The 19,297-nt window shown below is 35.8% G+C and overlaps 1 pseudogene; it reads left to right on the top strand.

Annotated features, from left to right (window-relative positions):
* The first annotated feature begins 16,790 nt into the window (after window positions 1–16,790).
* Window positions 16,791–18,867, top strand: LOC100393327 (centromere protein Q-like; annotated as a pseudogene).
* Window positions 18,868–19,297: the final 430 nt, after the last annotated feature.

The raw sequence follows: 19,297 nt of genomic DNA, 5'->3' as shown, positions 1-19,297 counted from the left end.
CATTAGAAGGAACAAAGAACTCATGTCATGTCAGCTTCATATATTCTTTTAGTTGACCATGATCGATTAATTCAAATGCAAACTGAAGATCACAATAAGCATTGTCAGAAGTACCAATATTGGGTTAAGGCGTTTGTTTTTTATTAATCATTGCTGCTATCCTAACTAATGTAAAACAAATTCACGATTTATTTTCTGTATTAGGAAAAATACCTTATAGCTGAGACATACAAATATGTATATTTAATTTTTAATGTTTTTTTTAACTTTTAACATTTTTATTTAAAGTTATTTTTATTCATTAGAACATATAAATAAATGAATAATAAATAAACACTCTAAGGATAAATATAAATTGAAAACAAGAGGCTTAATTTTTCCTGGTGAAAAGGAGGAAGAGATTTCTCTCGGAAAACTTGTGAGTACTTTCTTAACTCTTTCTGATGGATATAAATCCTTTTGAAGATTGAATATTTGTCAGCTGGTCTTTTGTCAGCTTTATGATGCAAGTATGTATTTCTCCAGAACCTGGGAGCCATGTCTTTGAAATGTATACAAGGAAGAGAGCATCTCTCCTAGTTTCCATGAAAGAGCAGAGCCTAACTTCAGTGGGCACCTTGCTCTAAGTTGTAAAACTACCTCCTATCATAAAGATAGGAGAAGGTTGTTTCTCCCCTTGGATCAAGCCAATTAGCTAACACAGATGGTCACCCCAATTACCAGATAAATTAAAAATAAACTATGTGTGACTAATGGTACTGTCATGTCCTCTTTGCTGAGAACTAGTTATTGTTTTTCTTGAAAACATGTGCATAGTGAGTTATATCTGGTTGGCTATATAAAAAGGTGAGCTTATCTTTTGTCCTTGCAGTCCTTTAGCAAGTGGATTTCCTGGTATTTGTGTTAAATGCTACCAATGGAGGAGCACATATTTATGATACTAAAGTAAAAGTGAAAATAAGAAAGAAAACATAAATGAAAGATAGAAGTTTTCCAAAAGCCTTTTGCCTTTTAGCCATGAGCTATTCAACTCTCGTTCAAACATCTCTGCTTCAGTAGCTCCCTGTTCCAACTAAAGCAAATTATTTGGTGGCTTTTATATACACCTCATCTTCTACTTTCGTACTTTAGCACATCTTCTCTTTTCAAATGAAGACACTTCTTCCATCTCCAAATATTAAATGTCTATCTTTATTTATGCTTTTATTACAATATTTATCTACCTGTAGGTGTTTATATGTGCATATGGTTTTATATTCCTGTGATACTGTAATCCTCATAAGAAGAATCTGTGATTTGTTTACCTTCCTCAGAAAATCAAGATGGGGAGATCTGAAAGGAATACCATAGTGATGGCCAGAGGCATTGTATATAAGAAATGCTTCAATTGAGAGCCACTCCACTTTTCTAGCATCATAATTGCCATAAATATTTTTACTTCATATAGCATAGACATGCATACTATCTCTTATCTCTCTCCACAGTTCAGAGTTATCTTGAACATTTTCTCCTATCGTGCCTCAAAATTTTACAATAGACAGTTGCTGAGTTTAAGATGATTAGCATCATGCTTAATATTATCGTGAATCCCGCCAAATCTATTATTACAGAAGCCCAAACAATTCTATTGAAATCATCATAAATGATGAAGATCATTTTTTAATACATCAAATCAAATGACAAGTGAAAAACTATCGTCTGGTTTATTTCACTTCAGAAATGGTTAGGACGGGATACAATGTTATGTTTTGTTGAAGTGGTTTGTTTTTGTTTTGCTATTAAATATACTCTTCATAATCCCAGCACTTTGGAAGGCCGAGGCAGGCAGATCACGAGGTCAAGAGATCGAGACCATCCTGGTCAACATGGTGAAACCCTGTCTCTACTAAAAATACAAAAAATTAGCTGGGCATAGTGGCATGTGCCTGTAATCCCAGCTACTCAGGAGGCTGAGGCAGGAGAATTGCCTGAACCCAGGAAGCGGAGGTTGCGGTGAGCAGAGATCGCGCCATTACACTCCAGCCTGGGTAACAAGAGTGAAACTCCATCTCAAAAAAAAAAAAAAAAAAAAAAATGTATATATATATACACTCTTCATTCTAAAATGTAAACAAGAAAAGTCAACTAGTTATTACCCTAAGCTGGTGAAGTATAAGCATAATGACGCTGCAAAGTGTTTCCACAGTTTAGAGGCCTCTGAGAGAGCATTTCAAAATGCTGAGTGAGGTAATTTCTGTATGTAATTTCTAGAAGTCAGTGCTTTACAAACATTTGTTTTAGAACATGGAATTTAAGCTTATACCACTAGCAAAAACATACAACAGACTAGAAATTCTGTTTTTTGCCAGTAGGCAGAAGAAGAGAAAGGATCAAGGAAATGGCTTAACAACAAAGTGGGAAATCATGTTTTTTAAAAGCTTAAAATACTTTAAAAATCAACATCCTAAAGCTACGAAGTGTTTTTATTTTTCAAAGAGCACAGAAAGATTTCTAGGGAAAAGTGGTAACCTAAGTAAAAACATAATATGTTTTGCTTCTCCACTTTATCCCCTCTCCAGAATCATCCTCCAAAAGAAATAACCTACTAAACTTTGAAACAGAAGACACTGTGCACAAGCTCTGTTTGCAGCAGGGCCCAATGACTACCAAGAGTAACAGCTCCTACATGCTTAAGTCAGTCCGGTTGATTTTATTTGGAATCAACGGCATTCTGTATGACACAGTCAGCTACACTAGACAAGGGGTGAATGACGATGAAGGAGGAAGTAACAGAGATGCAGTGTAGAGAAAGGCATGATTAACAGACAGAGTGCAATTCTTCATTGACCAGAAGATCAGAAGTGCTGTCAGGTAATGTCAGACAAGCAACTACAATGGCAGTTTTAATAATGAAGATAAAGAAAATCTATCAGTATTGGCATATGGTAAAGTTATCAGGAGATTCATCTGAAAAAAATGTATATAAAAAGTGAGCCTTTCCAACATGGTGAAACTAATAAAATAAAATAATTAGCCAGGCCTCGTGGTGGATGCCTGTAATCCCAGCTACTTGAGAGGGTGAGGCAAGAGAATCCCTTCAACCCAGGAGCCAGAAGTCGCAGTGAGCCGAGATTGTGCCATTGCACTCCAGCCTGGGCAACAAGAGCAAAACTACATCTAAAAAAAAAGTGAGTGGTCAATGAAAATACCTCACATTATAATATGCCAAAACATATGGCTTGGTATAAGAAAAGCCAAATAATTAACTTAATAAAAATATTCCAAGAAATGAATAGAAGCTACACAAAGAATTTAATAAAATAATCATAATAAATAAAGGAAAGCCACAAATAAATACAGAGAAAAATTGGGAGAAAGGAAGATGGCCAAAGCAGAGGATAATATCAAATATCCACTCACTTTGAAAATAATGTTTTAAATTTGTTATTAAATAAAGTATACAAGAAAGCTATCAATAATCTAAGGGGTATAAAAAAATAAAAGCTTATGGTTAAAATACATAAAGCTTCATAGGGAAATGGGATGCACATCTTCATCAATATTAATGAGTGCTAGAATGCATATGAGACCAAAAGACATACCATTTAACCACAGTGATGCAAGCTTCAATGTAACAGTGAAAAACTCCTTTTACTTATCAACCCACTCCCCTTTACTCATTTCCTTCAGTGGTGGTTTAGCTTTTACATATATTCCTACACATTAAAAATAAAGGACAACATATTTTAACTAGAATCTAATTCATCTCAATTTAGTCCAAATGTGTCAGGAAAAATAAAACAGCTTGTCATTGAAAATCTGCATTGTGAATGATACTTTCAAAATTGGAACTGACATAACTGTAAATTAAAATTAATTTCTCTGAGTTTAAACAAATGTTAATTTTAAAATGTCTCCTTTTTAACTTCATAAAATTCTCAGGTTTTCATAAGTAACTACATTTTAAAGAAAAAAATTTTAATCTAATGGGAATTTCATTTGAATATCATGGTCATATAAATCCTAAATATCTTTTAAGAGTTTCTTTGGTATTTTATCTCTATATCTCACTAAGGCTAGTGATTTAAGTGACCAAACTCAAATTAAATATGGAATTGTATGGCCAATCTGGGAAGATAAGGAATATTAACAAAACTCTTGTATTGGTGTAAAAACATTAACATTTCAGCAAAGAAATCTTAATTTATATTATAGAACATATGTACATGCTTTCTAAAATAGATCAAAATTTATTTTTAGAAACTCATACATGTAAGTAAAGACTCATGGTTTGTTTTTCATTTTTATTAATTTTGATAAATAATTGATATTATCAGTTCATGTATTTTTAGAAAGAAGCTATGATATGACTTATTTAAAAAGTAAGGGCTACTTCCTATCTCACATAATACAATATCTGAGCTAAGGTTAGTAAACAACTGATTGATTTGAAATGTTTAAAACTATCTAAGACCTAAGTTTCATTGTGAATGCTTGAGATGCTCTTTATCATCATAAAGCACAGGAGCTCCAAGCACGATATCTGTATATAACATCATTCTAAAGATGTCGCCCTAGCTTGTGTATCTCACTTCAGATGAGACTAAATTATTCTCAAAAGATCTCTGACCCACTATATTTTCTCATAAACTATTATCCAAAATTTACTTTTTAAAGTTAATTCAATTTAAAAGGCTACTTCAAGATTGGAATGTAGCCTTAACCAGGATACAGAGTTAACTTGTCCTTAGCTGAGTTTCTATTAAAAAGCAGCCATAAAATATTTAAATAAAAAGTTATGTCTTCACCTCAGGCAACTCATATTTCCAATATAATATTCAATATTAATATCATGTCAAAAAATCATTACTTCTTTCCTCTGAAGAATTAAAGACATCAAAAGAACTCTAACATGTGAACCAAAAGATCTCATCTAAGACCTGTCACTCTCCAGTGATGTAACCTTTGATAAATTATATGCATATAAATCTGATTTATATATTTGAAAAATAAGAATAAAATTAATACTTCTGTAAGTACTTAAGAATTTAAGAAGCAAACAGATATGCATTTCAATGCACTTTATAAATTATAATGTAGTATATAAACTTGAATTATACTTATTTATTACTTGATATCTTGTCACATCAAATTAAAAAATAAAAATAAACATTATTATTATTTAAACTTAATTACTATCTACATATCAGTTTTGTTCCAAAGGAGAAACAAGTTGGCAACAGAAAAGCAATGAAGACTAGACGGTTCAATGAGATGTATTCAGAAAAGAATAAAAATTTTCTTCTTTCCCCCATGCAAATACAAAGATTTGTATTGCATCCAGGATGTTTCATCTTTTAAACATAGTCAGCGATAGGTTTTTGTTTAAATTTTTAATTTCTGTGGGCACATAGTAGGTAGATATATTTATAGGGTACATAAGATATTTTGATACAGTCATGCAATATGTAATAATCACATTGTGAAAAATGAGTATCAGTCCCTTCAAGCATTTATCCTTTGTGTTACAATTCGATTTACTCTCATCATTATTTTGCTATCAAATAAATACTAGGTTTATTCATTCTTTTTTTTTCCTTTTTTTGGTATCCATTAACAATCTCCATCTGCTCTTCACTCCCAACTACCCTTCCAGGTTTCTAGGAACCATTCTTCTACTTCCTGTCTATATGAGTTCAATTGTTTTGATTTTTAGATACAACATATAAGTGAGAATACAGGATGTTTGTCATTCCATGCCTGGCTTATTTCAGTTAACATAATGACCTCCAGTTTTATCCACGTATTACAAGTGACAGGAGCTCATTCTTTTTAACTGCTAAACAGTACTCCATTGTGTATATGTACCACATTTTCATCATCCATTCATCTTTTGATGGACGCTTGGGTTGCCACCAAATCTTGACAATTATGAATAGTGCTGCAACAAACATGAAAGTGCAGGTATCTCTTCTATATACTGACTTTCTTCATTTTGCATATCCAGTAGTGGAATTGCTACATTATATGGTAGCTCTATCCTGAGTTTGGGGGGAGAACCTCAAAATCATTCTCCATAGTGGTTGTACTCATTTACATCCCTGCCATGTACAACCAAACTTTTTCTCCACATCCTTACCAGCATTTGTCATTGCCTATCTTTTGGATCTTTTGGATATAAGTCATTTTAACCAGGATGAGATGATATCTCATTGCACTGCTGATTTGCATTCTTTTTGTGATCAATGATCACAAAAGGTTGAGCACCTTTTCACATGACTGTTTGCCATTTGTAGGTCTTATTTTGAAAAACATCTGTTGAGATCATTCAGATATTTTGCCTATTTTTAAATCAGGTTATTAGATTTTTCCTAATAGAGTTGTTTGTGCTCCTTATATGTTCTGGTTATTACCGCCTTGTCCAACAAGTAGTTTGCAAATATTTTCTATTTTGTGGGCTGTCTCTTCACTTTGTTGATTGTTTCCTTTGTTGTACAGAAGCATTTAAACTTGATGTGATCTCATTTGTCCAATTTTGCTTTTATTGACTTTGCTTGTGGGGCAGTGCTCAAAATTTTTTGCCCATACCATGTCATGGATATTTCCCCAATGTTTTCTTGTAGTAGTTTCATACGGTGTGGTTTTAGATTTATGTCTTTAATCCATTTTGATTTTCATACATGGCAAGAGATGGGGTCAAGTGTCATTTTTCAGCATATGAATATCTAGTTTTCTCAGCAGCACATATTAAAGAAATTGTATTTTCCCCAGTGTATGTTCTTGGAACCTTTGTCAAAAATGAATTCACTGTAGGTGTGTGGATTTGTTTCTGAGTTCTCTACTCCATTCCATTGGTCTGTGTGTGTTTTCTACGTCAGTACCATGCTGTCTTAGTTACTTTCCACAGTATGATTTGAAGACAAAAAATGTGATTCCTTCTGTTTTGTTCTTTTTGCTCAGGGTAGCTTTGGCTATTCTGGGTCTTCTGTGAATCTACATACATTTTAATATAGTTTTGTATTATTTCTGTAAAGAATGTCATTAGTATTTTGATAGAGATTGTACTGAATCTGTATATTAATTGGGTAGAATGTACATTTTAACAATATTGATTCTCCTACTCTATGAACACAGAATTACTTTCTATTTTTTGTGTTGTCTCCAATCTCTGTCATTAGTATTTTATCATTTTAATTGAAGAGATCTTTCATTTCTTGAATTTCTAGGTATTTAATTTTGTTTATGGGTATTGTAAATAAAATTAGTTTTTTGATTTCTTTTTCAGAGTGTTCATTGTTAGCATATAGAAATGTTATTGATTTTTTATGTTGATTTTGTACCCTGGAATGTAACTGAATTTATCAGTTCTAATGCTTTTCTGGTGGTGTCTTTAGGTTTTTCCAAATATAAGATCAGGTCATCTGCAAAGAAAGATAACTTAACTTCTTCCTTTCCAATTTGGATCTCCTTTATTTATTTCTCGTCTGATTGCTCTAGCCTGGACTTGTCAAACAACAGTAGTGAAAGTGGGCACCCTTGTCATGTTCCAGATTTTATAGAAAAGGCTTTCAGGTGTTCTTCATTCAGGATGATACCAGCTGTGAGTCTGTCATGCATGGCTTTTATTATGTTGAGGTATGTTTCTTCTATATCTAGCTTTTTAAGGTTTTTTTTGTCATCATGAAGTGATGTTAAATTTTATCAAATGCTTTTGCAATGTCAATATAAATTGTCATATATTTTCCTCATATTATATTGATATATCACACTGACTGATCTGCAGGTATTTTACCACCCCTGCATTCATTCCTAGGAAAAATCCCACTTGGTCATGAGGAATAATTTTTTTAATACACTGTTGAATTTTGTTTGCTGTTCTTTGTTGAGAATTTTTGTATTAATATTTATCAGATACACTGGCCTGTACTTTTCTTTTTCTGATGCATCTTTGGTTTTGGCATCAAGGTAATATTGGTCTCATAGAATGAATTTGGAAGTCCTTTCTACTCTGTTTTTCAGAATGCTTTGAGTAGGATTAATATAAGTTCTTCTTTAAATGGCTGGTAGAATTCAGTAGTGAGGCCATCTGGTCCCAAGTTTTTCTTTACTGGGAAATGTTTTATTATGGCTTGGATGTCATTACTTGCTATTGGTCTGCTCGAGTTGTTGATTTCTTCACAGTTTTAACAGTAGGTTGTATGTGCTTAAGAATTTGTACATTTCCTCTAGATTTTTCAGTTTATTGGCATATAGTTACTCATAGTAACTACTAATAATCCTTCGAATTTCAGGGATATCAGGACTTCTATAACAACTACCTGGCTACCATCTACGTTCACTCAAGATTTTAGGGCTCTACAATCAGCAGACAATGAAGCCAGACAAGTTTTTCTTTTTCTCTTTAGGGCAGTGAGTTCTCCCAGGCCTGAGGCAGGTCCAGAGATACTGCCTGGGAGCCAGGGATTGGAGTCAAAAACCTTCTACATTTACCTGATGTTCTAGTCCACTGTGGCTAACCTGGAATAAAACCACAATTCAAAGTCCTCCTGCTCTTTTCTCCCCTTTCCATAGGCAGAAGAGCAATCACCACCTCTGGCTTATGGGGGTTCTATCAGTTCGCCACTCTTTACCTAAAGCTTAAGAGCTCTTCAGTTATCTGGTGGTGAATGTTAACAGGCCTGGAACCCATGCTTTAGGGTAGTGGACTCACCTCTGACCCAGGACAGGTCCATAAATACTGTCGAAAAGCCTATGCTTGGACTCAGGGACCGCTGGAGCCTCGTTTGTGCTCCACTTTACCATAGCCGAGCTGGTACGTAAGGTGCAACACAAAGTCCCTTTTATTTTCCTTCTGCTTCAGGAAAGCAGAAGGTGTCTTTCATTTTAGTCACCACAGCTGGGAAAGTGCTGGTTCACACCTGAAGCCAGTACATCTTAGAGTTTGAAGCCCATGACATCATACTTTTGTATCCCCACTGATTATTCCAGGCCTATGGGTTCTTTAGTCAGCAGGTGATAAATCCTAGCAGAATTGGGTCCTTCACTTCAAAGCAGCAGGTTCTCTTCTGGCCTAGGGTACTTCTAAAAACTGTCATCTGGGAGCTGGGTCCTTGAATGGGGGTCTCATGACCCTGCCCAGTATCCTATCTTAGTGTGACTGAGCTGGTATACAAGGTGCAAGACAAAGTCTTTTTACTTTTGTTTGTTATATACTTTAAGTTCTGGGGTACATGTGCAGAATGTACAGTTTACATAGGTATACACATGCCATGGTGGTTTGCTACATCCATCCTCCAATCATCTACATTAGGTATTTTTCCTAACGCTATCACTCCCAATCCCAACACCCTTGCTATCCCTCCCCTAGCCTCCCACCCACAAAGAGGCCCTGGTATATGATGTTCCCCTCCCTATGTCCCTATGTCCATGTGTTTTCATCGTTCAACTCCCACTTATGAGTGAGATCATGTGGTGTTTGGTTTCTGTTCTTGTGTCAGGTTGCTGAGAATGATGACTTCCAGCTTCATCCATATCCCTACAAGTACATGAACTCATCCTTTTTTATGGCTGTATAGTATTCCATGGTGTACATGTGCCACAGTTTCTTTATCGAGTCCATCTTTGATGGGCATCTGGGTTGGTTCCAAGTCTCTCCTATTGTGAACAGTACCACAATAAACACATGTGTGCATATGTCTTTATAATAGATGATAGATTTATTTTTATGTGCTTATATTTTCAATTATTTTATTTTTATTGTACTTCAGGTTCTGGGGTACATGTGCAAATCATGCAGGGTTGTCACACAGGTACATACATGGCAAGGTGGTTTGCTGCCTCCAGCCCCCTTCACCTTTATCTGGCATTTCTCCCAATGTTATCCCTCCCCAAACTCCTACCTGCCACTGTCCTTCCCCTAGTACCCCCCCAACAGACCCCAGTGTGTGATACTCCCCTCCCTGTGTCCATGTGTTCTCACTGTTCAATACCCACCTATGAGTGAGAACATGTGGTGTTTGATTTTCTGTTCTTATGTCAGTTTGCTGAGAATGATGGTTTCCAGATTCATCCATATCCCTACAAAGGGCATTAACTCATCATTTTTGATGGCTGCATAGTATTCTATGGTGTATATGTGCCACATTTTCCTTGTCAAGTCTATCATCAATGGGCATCTGCGTTGCTTCCAGGTCTTTGCTATTGTAAACAGTGCCACAATGAACATATGTGTGCATGTGTCTTTATAAAAGAATGATTCATAATCCTTTGGGTATATAGCCAGCAATGGGATTGCTGGGTCAAATGGAATTTCTATTCCTAGATCCCGGAGGAATGGCCAAACTGTCTTCCATAATGGTTGAACTAATTTCCACTCCCACCAACAGTGTAAAAGTGTTCCTATTTCTCCACAACCTCTGCAGCATCTGTTGTGCCCAGATTTTTTAATGATTGCCATTCTAATAGGCGTGAGATGATATCTCAATGTGGTTTTGATTTGTATTTCTCTAATGACCAGTGATGATGAGCATTTTTTTCATATGTTTCTTGGCTGCATAAACATCTTCTCTTGAAAAGTGTCTATTCACATCCTTCACCCACGTACTGAATGGGCAAAAATTGGAAGCATTTCCCTTACAAATCTCCACTAAACAAGGATGCCCTCTCTCACCACTCCTACTCAATTTAGTATTGAAAGTTCTAGCCAGAGCAATCAGGCAAGGAAAAGAAAGAAAGGGTATTCAACTAAGAAAGGAGGAAGTCAAATTGTCTCTATTTGCAGAAGACATAACTGTATATCTAGAAGACCCCATTGTATCAGCCCCAAATCTCCTGAAACTAAGAAGCAACTTGAGCAAAGTGTCAGGATACAAAATCAATGTGCAGAAATCACAAGCATTCCTATACAACAATAACAGACTTAAAGCCAAATCAAGAGTAAACTCCCATTCACAATTGCTACAAAGAGAAAAAAATACCTAGGAATACAACTAACAAAGGATGTAAAGGACCTCTTCAAGGAGAACTACAACCCACTGCTTAAGGAAATAAGAGGGGACACAAACAGATGGCAAAACATTCCATGCTCATGGTTAGGAAGAATCAATATCATAAAAATGGCTGTACTGCCCAAAGTAACTTATGGATTCAATGCTACCCCCATCAAGCTACCAATGACTTTCTTCAGAGAACTGGAAAAAAACACCTTAAATTTCATATGGAAACAAAAGAGAGCCTGCATAGCCAAAACAATCCCAAGCAAAAAGAACAAAGCTGGAGGCATCATGCTACCTGACTTCGAACTATACTATAAGGCTACAGTAATCAAAATAGCATGGTACTGGTACCAAAAAAGAGATATAGACCAATGGAACAGAACAGAGGCCTCATAGGTAACCCCACACATCTACAACCATCTGATCTTTGACAAACCTGAAAAAACAAGCAATGGGGAAAGGATTTCCTGTTTAATAAATGGTGTTGGGAAAATTGGCTAGGAATGTGAAGAAAGCAGAAACTGGACCCCTTCCTGACATCTTACACTAAAATTAACTCCAGATGGACTAAAGACTTAAACATAAGACTTAACACCATAAAAACGCTAGAAGAAAACCTAGGCAAAACCATTCAGAACATGGTCATAGGCAAGGACTTCATGAATAAAACACCAAAAGCAATGGCAACAAAAGCCAAAATAGACAAACGGGATCTAATCAAACTCCAGAACTTCTATACAGCAAAAGAAGCAATCATTAGAATGAACTGGCACCCAACAGAATGGAAAAAAAATTTTGCAATCTACCTATCTGACAAAGGGCTAATATCCAGAATCTACAAACAGCTAAAACAGATGTACAAGAAAAAAACAAACAAACCCATTTAAAAGTGGGCTAAGGATATGAACAGACACTGTTGAAAAGAAGACATATAGGAGGCCAAGAAACATGAAAAAAATATTAATCATCACTGGTCATTAGGGAAATGCAAATCAAAACCACATTGAGATACCATCTCACGGCAGTTAGAATGGCAATCATTAAAAAATCTGGATCATTCAAAAATCATTAAAAGAAAACAGATGCTGGAGAGGATGTGGAGAAATAGGAACACTCTTACACAGTTGGTGGGATTGTAAATTAGTTCAACTGTTGTGGAAGACAGTATGGTGATTTCTCCAGGTTCTAGAAATAAAAATTTTTTTGACCCAGCAATCCCATAGCCGTTTATATACCCAAAGGATTATAAATTGTTCCATTATAAAGACTCTTCAGGCCAATATCCATGAGGAACATAGATGCAAAAATCTTCAAAAAAATACTGGCAAAATGACTACAACAACACAGCCAAAAGGTTATCCATCACAATGGAGTAGGCTTAATCATGGTGATGCAAGACTGGTTCAACATAAACAAGTCTATAAATGTAACCCACCACATAAACGGAACCAAAGACAAAAACCACATGATTATCTCAAAAGATGCAGAGAAGGCCTTCGAGAAAATTCAACAGCCCTTTATGCTAAAAACGCTCAATAAACTAGGTATCAATGGAACATATCTCAAAATAATAAAAGCTATTGACGACAAACCCTGAACCAATAGAATGATTTATAATTCTTTGGGTATATACCCAGTAATAGGATTGCTGAGCCAAATGGTATTTCTAGTTCTAGATCCTTGAAGTATCGCCACACTGCCTTCCACGATGGTTGAACTAATTTACACTCCCACCAAAAGTGTAAAGTGTTCCTATTTCTCCACATCCTCTCCAGCATCTGTTGTCTCCTGATTTTTAATGATCACCATTCTTACTGGCATAACATGGTATTTTAATATGGTTTTAATTCGCATTTCTCTGATGACCAGTGATGATGAGCTTTTATCTGTCTGTTTGTTGGCTGCATAAATGTCTTCTTTTGAGAAGTTGGGTTTCTATCATTTGCCCACTTCTCGATGGGGTTGTTCTTTTCTTGAAAGTTTGTTTAAGTTCTCTGTAGATTCTGGTTAGTTAGCCTTTTGTCATATGGGTAGATTGCAAAAATTTTTTCCCATTCTGTTGGTTGCCAGTTCACTCTAATGATAATTTCTTTTGCTGTGCAGAAGCTCTTAAGTTTAATTAGATCCCATTTGCCTATTTTGGCTTCCGTTGCCATTGCTTTTCGTGTTTTAGTTACGAATTCCTTGCCTATGCCTATGTCCCAACAAAGTCTTTTTTCATATTCACTGTCCTTTTCTTAAGCAGAAGGAAGAAGTCACTTTCATTGCTAGAAGCTGCACTGTCTGAGGCTGGAGTAGGGTAGTGCAAACACTCACTTAGGTGCCCCAGTTTCTGTTTCCTTTGGTTACACACCACACTAGTACACTGGCTGTAAGCCCAGCTCAGCATTAGAAGTTACTGAGGAATTTCAGTCCTTACGTCCTAGACTGAGTTTCAGATTTATGGAGGACCCCAGAGCCCTTTGGCCTGAGGTGACGAGGTTTGCTGAGAAACTAAATTTCTGACCACCGGTACAGGCAACTTCCCTCTGGCGAGGTCTGGCCCAAATACTCCGTGTGTGTGCTGGCTGAGTCCAGCACAGCTTTGCTCTCCACTGTGACCAAGCAGAACTGAGTTCAATGTAAAGTTCCTCAGTCACTGCGCTCTTCCACCCACAAGGACTCAGACTCTTTCTCTGCATCTTATGATCAGAGATGGAGGAGGGGTAGAACCAATGATGCAATACTGTCTCTCCTGCAGTCTTCAATTCCTCTTTTACTGATACAAACTTAAAACCAGGCACTGTGATTGCTCACCTGGGTTTTGGTTCTCGTGACAGTTCTTCTCTGTGTGTAGAGAATTGTTAAAATTGGGTGTTTCTGCTTCTATTCTCTCACGTTGCTCTGCCCCTCTAGTTTCTCAGCAATATGTTTTGTTGTTTGTGGTTGTTGTCAGGAAAGACACAAATGTAGATGGAAATGAACAGAAGTACCCTGTATGTGTAAGCACTGTGTTACATGCACCTTATGTCCATAAAAGAAGGATTAATAGGTTAATAAAACCCAGCCCTCATGTCAAAGAAATCTTTCAACATGGAGGAAGAGACCACCACATACACATAAAATGCTTATAGAACCATAAAGTGTAGATGTTAAAGATGCACAATCAGAAAGATATGGATTTATGTCCCAGCTCTGCTGAAGACTGCCTTTTTAACCTTGAGCAATATGTTTTATAACTCTGAGCTTCCAGAATCTTTTTAATATACTACTCACTGCTCCCTAACTTTTCCTGATTCCTTATTCAGAATTAAGAAACTGACATGTTACTATAATAGCTTGTAAGTGACACTATAATATATGATTTGTACAAGATTCTACATGAGGTTATGGCACTTGAGAGAAAAGAAAGCAAAACACAGAGGAAATAATTTAGGCATAGGATTCCTGGTTCTTCTGTGAGAAATGAAATTATCTAGTAAATGGCAAATAAATTTTAACTGCTCTCAGTGTAAAATCTAAATAGTTTGATCAAATAAAACATGGTACAAATCTATCAATCTAAATACATTTTAGCTTCCCTTTTGTTCTCTGTCTAGGCAATGAAAATATATTTTTGCTTCTTATAGCACCTACACAAAATCTAATCATATTTTCTGTATTAGGCTTTTTAAAAGCATCATTAAGTAGAAAGCTGAGGTAAGAACCATTTAATGTTACTCTAACCCTGACGCTTGATTCTACTAAAAAGTGACAGAACAAAAAGAACTGGTCAGACTAGCCCATTTGATCTTGTCAGCAACAAAGGCCATTTAAAATGACCAAAGGAATGCCCCATTTGAAATCATCTTAATGTGACTCAACTCTATTTAATTTCTTAACAGCAATTCCTAGCATTCCAATCATTTTCTGCTTAAAAGTGTTTTATGTCAAGTCAACAGAAGCTCTTCACTGGATCAATCAATATTATCAATCAAATTTAATTTATAATTCTCACAAGTGTACAATTTTTTTCTCCTACTTTTAAAACATGACTGGTGTTTTCATTTTTAAAAAGTTTTCTCTTGTTTCTCTTCTTTGTCTATCAGTATATTAGCGAAAACTACGTTTTTGTAAAGTTACCTTTTTAAAAGAGTCTCCAAAATATTTCAAACCTCAGATGAATATTTTTGTGAAATAAGAGGAAATAAATTAGGAAAACAAAGACAAAATGAAAACACAAAAGCATGCTTTCTTTCTATTTTGATTAAAAATTATCTCAATGAAAATTTTTGTTATGTGATATCTTGATACAAAAAAATATTTCAAATATTATTTTTTGAATATTTCTATTCACAACATGATTTTTCTCCCCTGCATGTTCATAAGGAACTAATGGAACAGATGAGGTAAAGAACAACAAATGTAAAATTGATGATTAGAGGGGCTTGTTGAAGAATACAGAATTAAAGTTCGGTAGGAGTAAGCTGTGTTCTACAGCACTGTAGCATGACTATAGTTAATCATAACATATAGTTTCAAATAGCTAGAGGGAGGATATTGAATGTCCCCAACACAAAGAAATGATATATGTTTGAGATGATGTATATGCTAACTACCTTGATCTGATCAATATATATTGTGAGTATTGAACCATTGCTATGTACTCATGAACACATACCATTATTCTTTGTGAGTTAAGAAAATAAAATTTAAAAAGATATTTGCAAGTTCAACTGTTGATATCTACTCTATTCTTTAAACAAAAATCATGAGCTATTAATTATGATCATTTAAGAATAAGGGCATAAGAATGTTGGCAGTAAAGAAAAAAGAAAAGAAAAATAGAGCCTTTACCATCATTACACCCTCACTGGAATCCAAAAATTCATAAGAATATGGAACTTGAGATTATGAAGTTAAGTAAAGCCAGGCACAAAAAGACAAACACCACATATTCTTATTTGTGGGATCTAAAAATCAAAATATTTTAATGCATGGACATAGAGAGTAGAAGAATGGTTATTTACCAGAGGTTGGCGAGGTAGTAGGTGGCTGGCATGGGGAGAGGGGATAGTTAATGGATTCAAAACAACAGAAGGATGAGTAAGATCTATTATTTCACAGCACCACAGGGTAACTATAGTCAATAATTTAATCACACATTTAAAAATAATTAAAAGAATGCAATTAAATTGTTTATTACACAAACAATAAATGATTGACGGGATGGATAACCTATTTTCCATGAGATGTACTTATTTTACATTGTATGCCTATACAAAAACATCTCATGTACACCCCATAAATATATATACCTACTATGGACCCCACAAAAATTAAAACAAAAAAAAAATTAAAAAGTCTGGGTGGGGTGGTTCAGGCCTGTAATTCCAGCACTTTGAGAGGCCAAGGCTGGTGGATCACCTCAGGGGTACGAGATCAGCCTGACCAACAAGGAGAAACCCTGCCTCTACTAAAAATACAAAATTAGCCAGGCGTGGTGGCTGGTGCATGCCTGTAATCGCAGCTACTCAGGACGCTGAGGCAGGAGAATGGCTTGAACATGGGAGGCAAAGGTTGCCGCAAGTCGAGATTGTGCCACTGCACTCCAGCTTGGGCAACAAGAGTGAGACTCTGTCTCAAAAAATAATAATAATAAAATAAAATAATCAATTTTACCAAGACAAATATTACAACCTGAGTAATAAATAATTTATATGTTATTTTGGAAAATTTGGTTATCTTTTGCAATTAAAAAATAAAATATAGAATGTTTGGGCTCAAGTTACTCTAAGAAGGGTGCAAGAAGAATCAGATTTTTTGTTTGTTTGTTTTTAGCACTGCGTTTCGATCAAGATGTCTGGTAAAGCAAACACTTTCAAGAAAAACTCTCAACAGTTAAAAAGAAATCCAAAGAGAAAAAGGACAATGAGGAAATGCTGTTGTTGGAGAAAAAGGTTAGAAACACATTGAAAAGAAGTAATTCATCTGAAAGATCTGTCTTCTGAAGGACAAACAAAGCACACTAACCTGAAACAGCTAAAGATAGCATCCAACAAGAGAAAAACCTGGCAACCTCTTTCAAAGAGTAGCAGAGACCACTTGCAAACTATGATTTAATCAGTAATAATAGCAATTTTGAGTAATAGTATTTTAAAAAAGAAGAATTACAATACTGTAACAACTTTTTTTTTTTTTTTTTAATTTTTTATTGGATTTTAGGTTTTGGGGTACATGAGCAGTGCATGCAAGACAGTTGCGTAGGAACACACATGGCAGTGTGCTTTTCTTTCCTTCTCCCCTTCACCCACATTTGGCATTTCTCCCCAGGCTATCCCTCCCCATCTCCCCCTCCCACTGACCCTCCCCTTTCCCCCCCAATAGACCCCACTGTTTTGTACTCCCCTTTCTGTGTCCATGTGTTCTCATTTTTCATCACCCACCTATGAGTGAGAATATGCGGTGTTTCATTTTCTGCTCTTGTGTCAGTTTGCTGAGGATGACGTTCTCCAGATTCATCCATGTCCCTACAAACGACACAAACTCATCATTTCTGATTGCTGCATAATATTCCATGGTGTATATGTGCCACATTTTTCCAATCCAGTCTATTATCAATGGGCATTTGGGTTGATTCCAGGTCTTTGCTATTGTAAACAGTGCTGCAATGAACATTCGTGTACATGTGTCCTTATAGTAGAACGATTTATAGTCTTTTGGATATATACCCAGTAATGGGATTGCTGGGTCAAATGGAATTTCTATTTCTAAGGCCTTGAGGAATCGCCACACTGTCTTCCACAATGGTTGAACTAATTTACACTCCCACCAACAGTGTAAAAGTGTTCCTTTTTCTCCACATCCTCTCCAGCATCTGTTGTCTCCAGATTTTTTAATGATCGCCATTCTAACTGGCGTGAGATGGTATCTCAATGTGGTTTTGATTTGCATCTCTCTGATGACCAGTGACGATGAGCATTTTTTCATATGATTGTTGGCCTCATATATGTCTTCTTTCATAAAGTGTCTGTTCATATCCTTTGCCCACTTTTGAATGGGCTTGTTTGTTTTTTTCCTGTAAATCCGTTTGAGTTCTTTGTAAATTCTGGACATCAGCCCTTTGTCAGATGGGTAAACTGCAAAAATTTTTTCCCATTCTGTTGGTTGCCGATTCACTCTAGTGACTGTTTCTTTTGCCGTGCAGAAGCTGTGGAGTTTCATTAGGTCCCATTTGTCTATTTTGGCTTTTGTTGCCAATGTTTTTGGTGTTTTGTTCATAAAGTCCTTGCCTACTCCTATGTCCTGGACCGTAACAACTTTCTAAAGAAACGATTGCTACAACTGTGTCAAACTCCCTCCCAAAAAGATGGAAGATTTAACTGATGTTTCAAGTCTACTGAATGCAGACAGGGCACCAGACAATGCTAATGAAGAACCTCTGGCATTACTACAGGAAACAGATAAAATGGTAGAGGCCACAGAGTTAATGACTGGGAATATTCAGAGCATAAAGAACAAAATTCAAATTCTGGCAAGCAAGATGGAAGAAGAATAGGAGAAGGTAAAACAGATGCATCAAATAAATAGCGGCATCATCCATCTTCCAGAACTTTCTCAGAAAACTCTCAAAGTACCCACCCTTCAGAAATTTTGGCACTAATTCCAAACCAGAAAGTCCTTCTAAAGGACTTGGATATTCTTCATAATTCATCACAGACGAAGAACATGTTAACATTCATTGAAGAAGCCTGTAAGAAACCGAGTGTCTCTTAAAGAGTGTTTTTTTAATTTAGATTGCTCCTTGTTAATTTAATGTTCACGAATTTTAGAACTCTTAACCTATGATTATATGTACAGAGGCTAAGGCTTCTGCAGGATTTATTTGTTTTCTGTTTCATCATTAATTCTCAGGATAATGGCCTCCAGCTTCTTCCATGCTGCTGCACAGGAGATGATTTTGTTCTTTGTTAATGTCTGTGTAGTAGTTCATGGTGTATATGTGCCATTTTTTTTAAATAAAATCTACAATTGATAGGCACATAAACTGATTCCCTACTTTTGCTACTGTGAACAGTGCTGTGATGAACATACAAATGTATATGTCTTTTTGGCAGAATGATTTATATTCCTTTGGGTATATAGCCAATAATGAGATTGCTGGGTTAAACTGTAGCTCTGTTGTAAGTTGTATGAGAAATGGATTATTGGTTCACTTTTCAAGGAACTGATAGCTAGTAAGGAGGAGACTTCACATTCATCCTTGATGAAGGATTAGGGATGGAAGAGCTGGCATCTACTATGAATTGTGAAAATTTGGAGAAGGAATGTCAAAGAATCATGTAAGGAGAATGTGTAGACAAAAG

Source organism: Callithrix jacchus, chromosome 9, assembly GCF_049354715.1.
Source record: "Callithrix jacchus isolate 240 chromosome 9, calJac240_pri, whole genome shotgun sequence".
In the NCBI taxonomy this organism is placed as follows: domain Eukaryota; kingdom Metazoa; phylum Chordata; class Mammalia; order Primates; family Cebidae; genus Callithrix; species Callithrix jacchus.
This window is presented reverse-complemented; position numbering and strand designations above follow the sequence as displayed.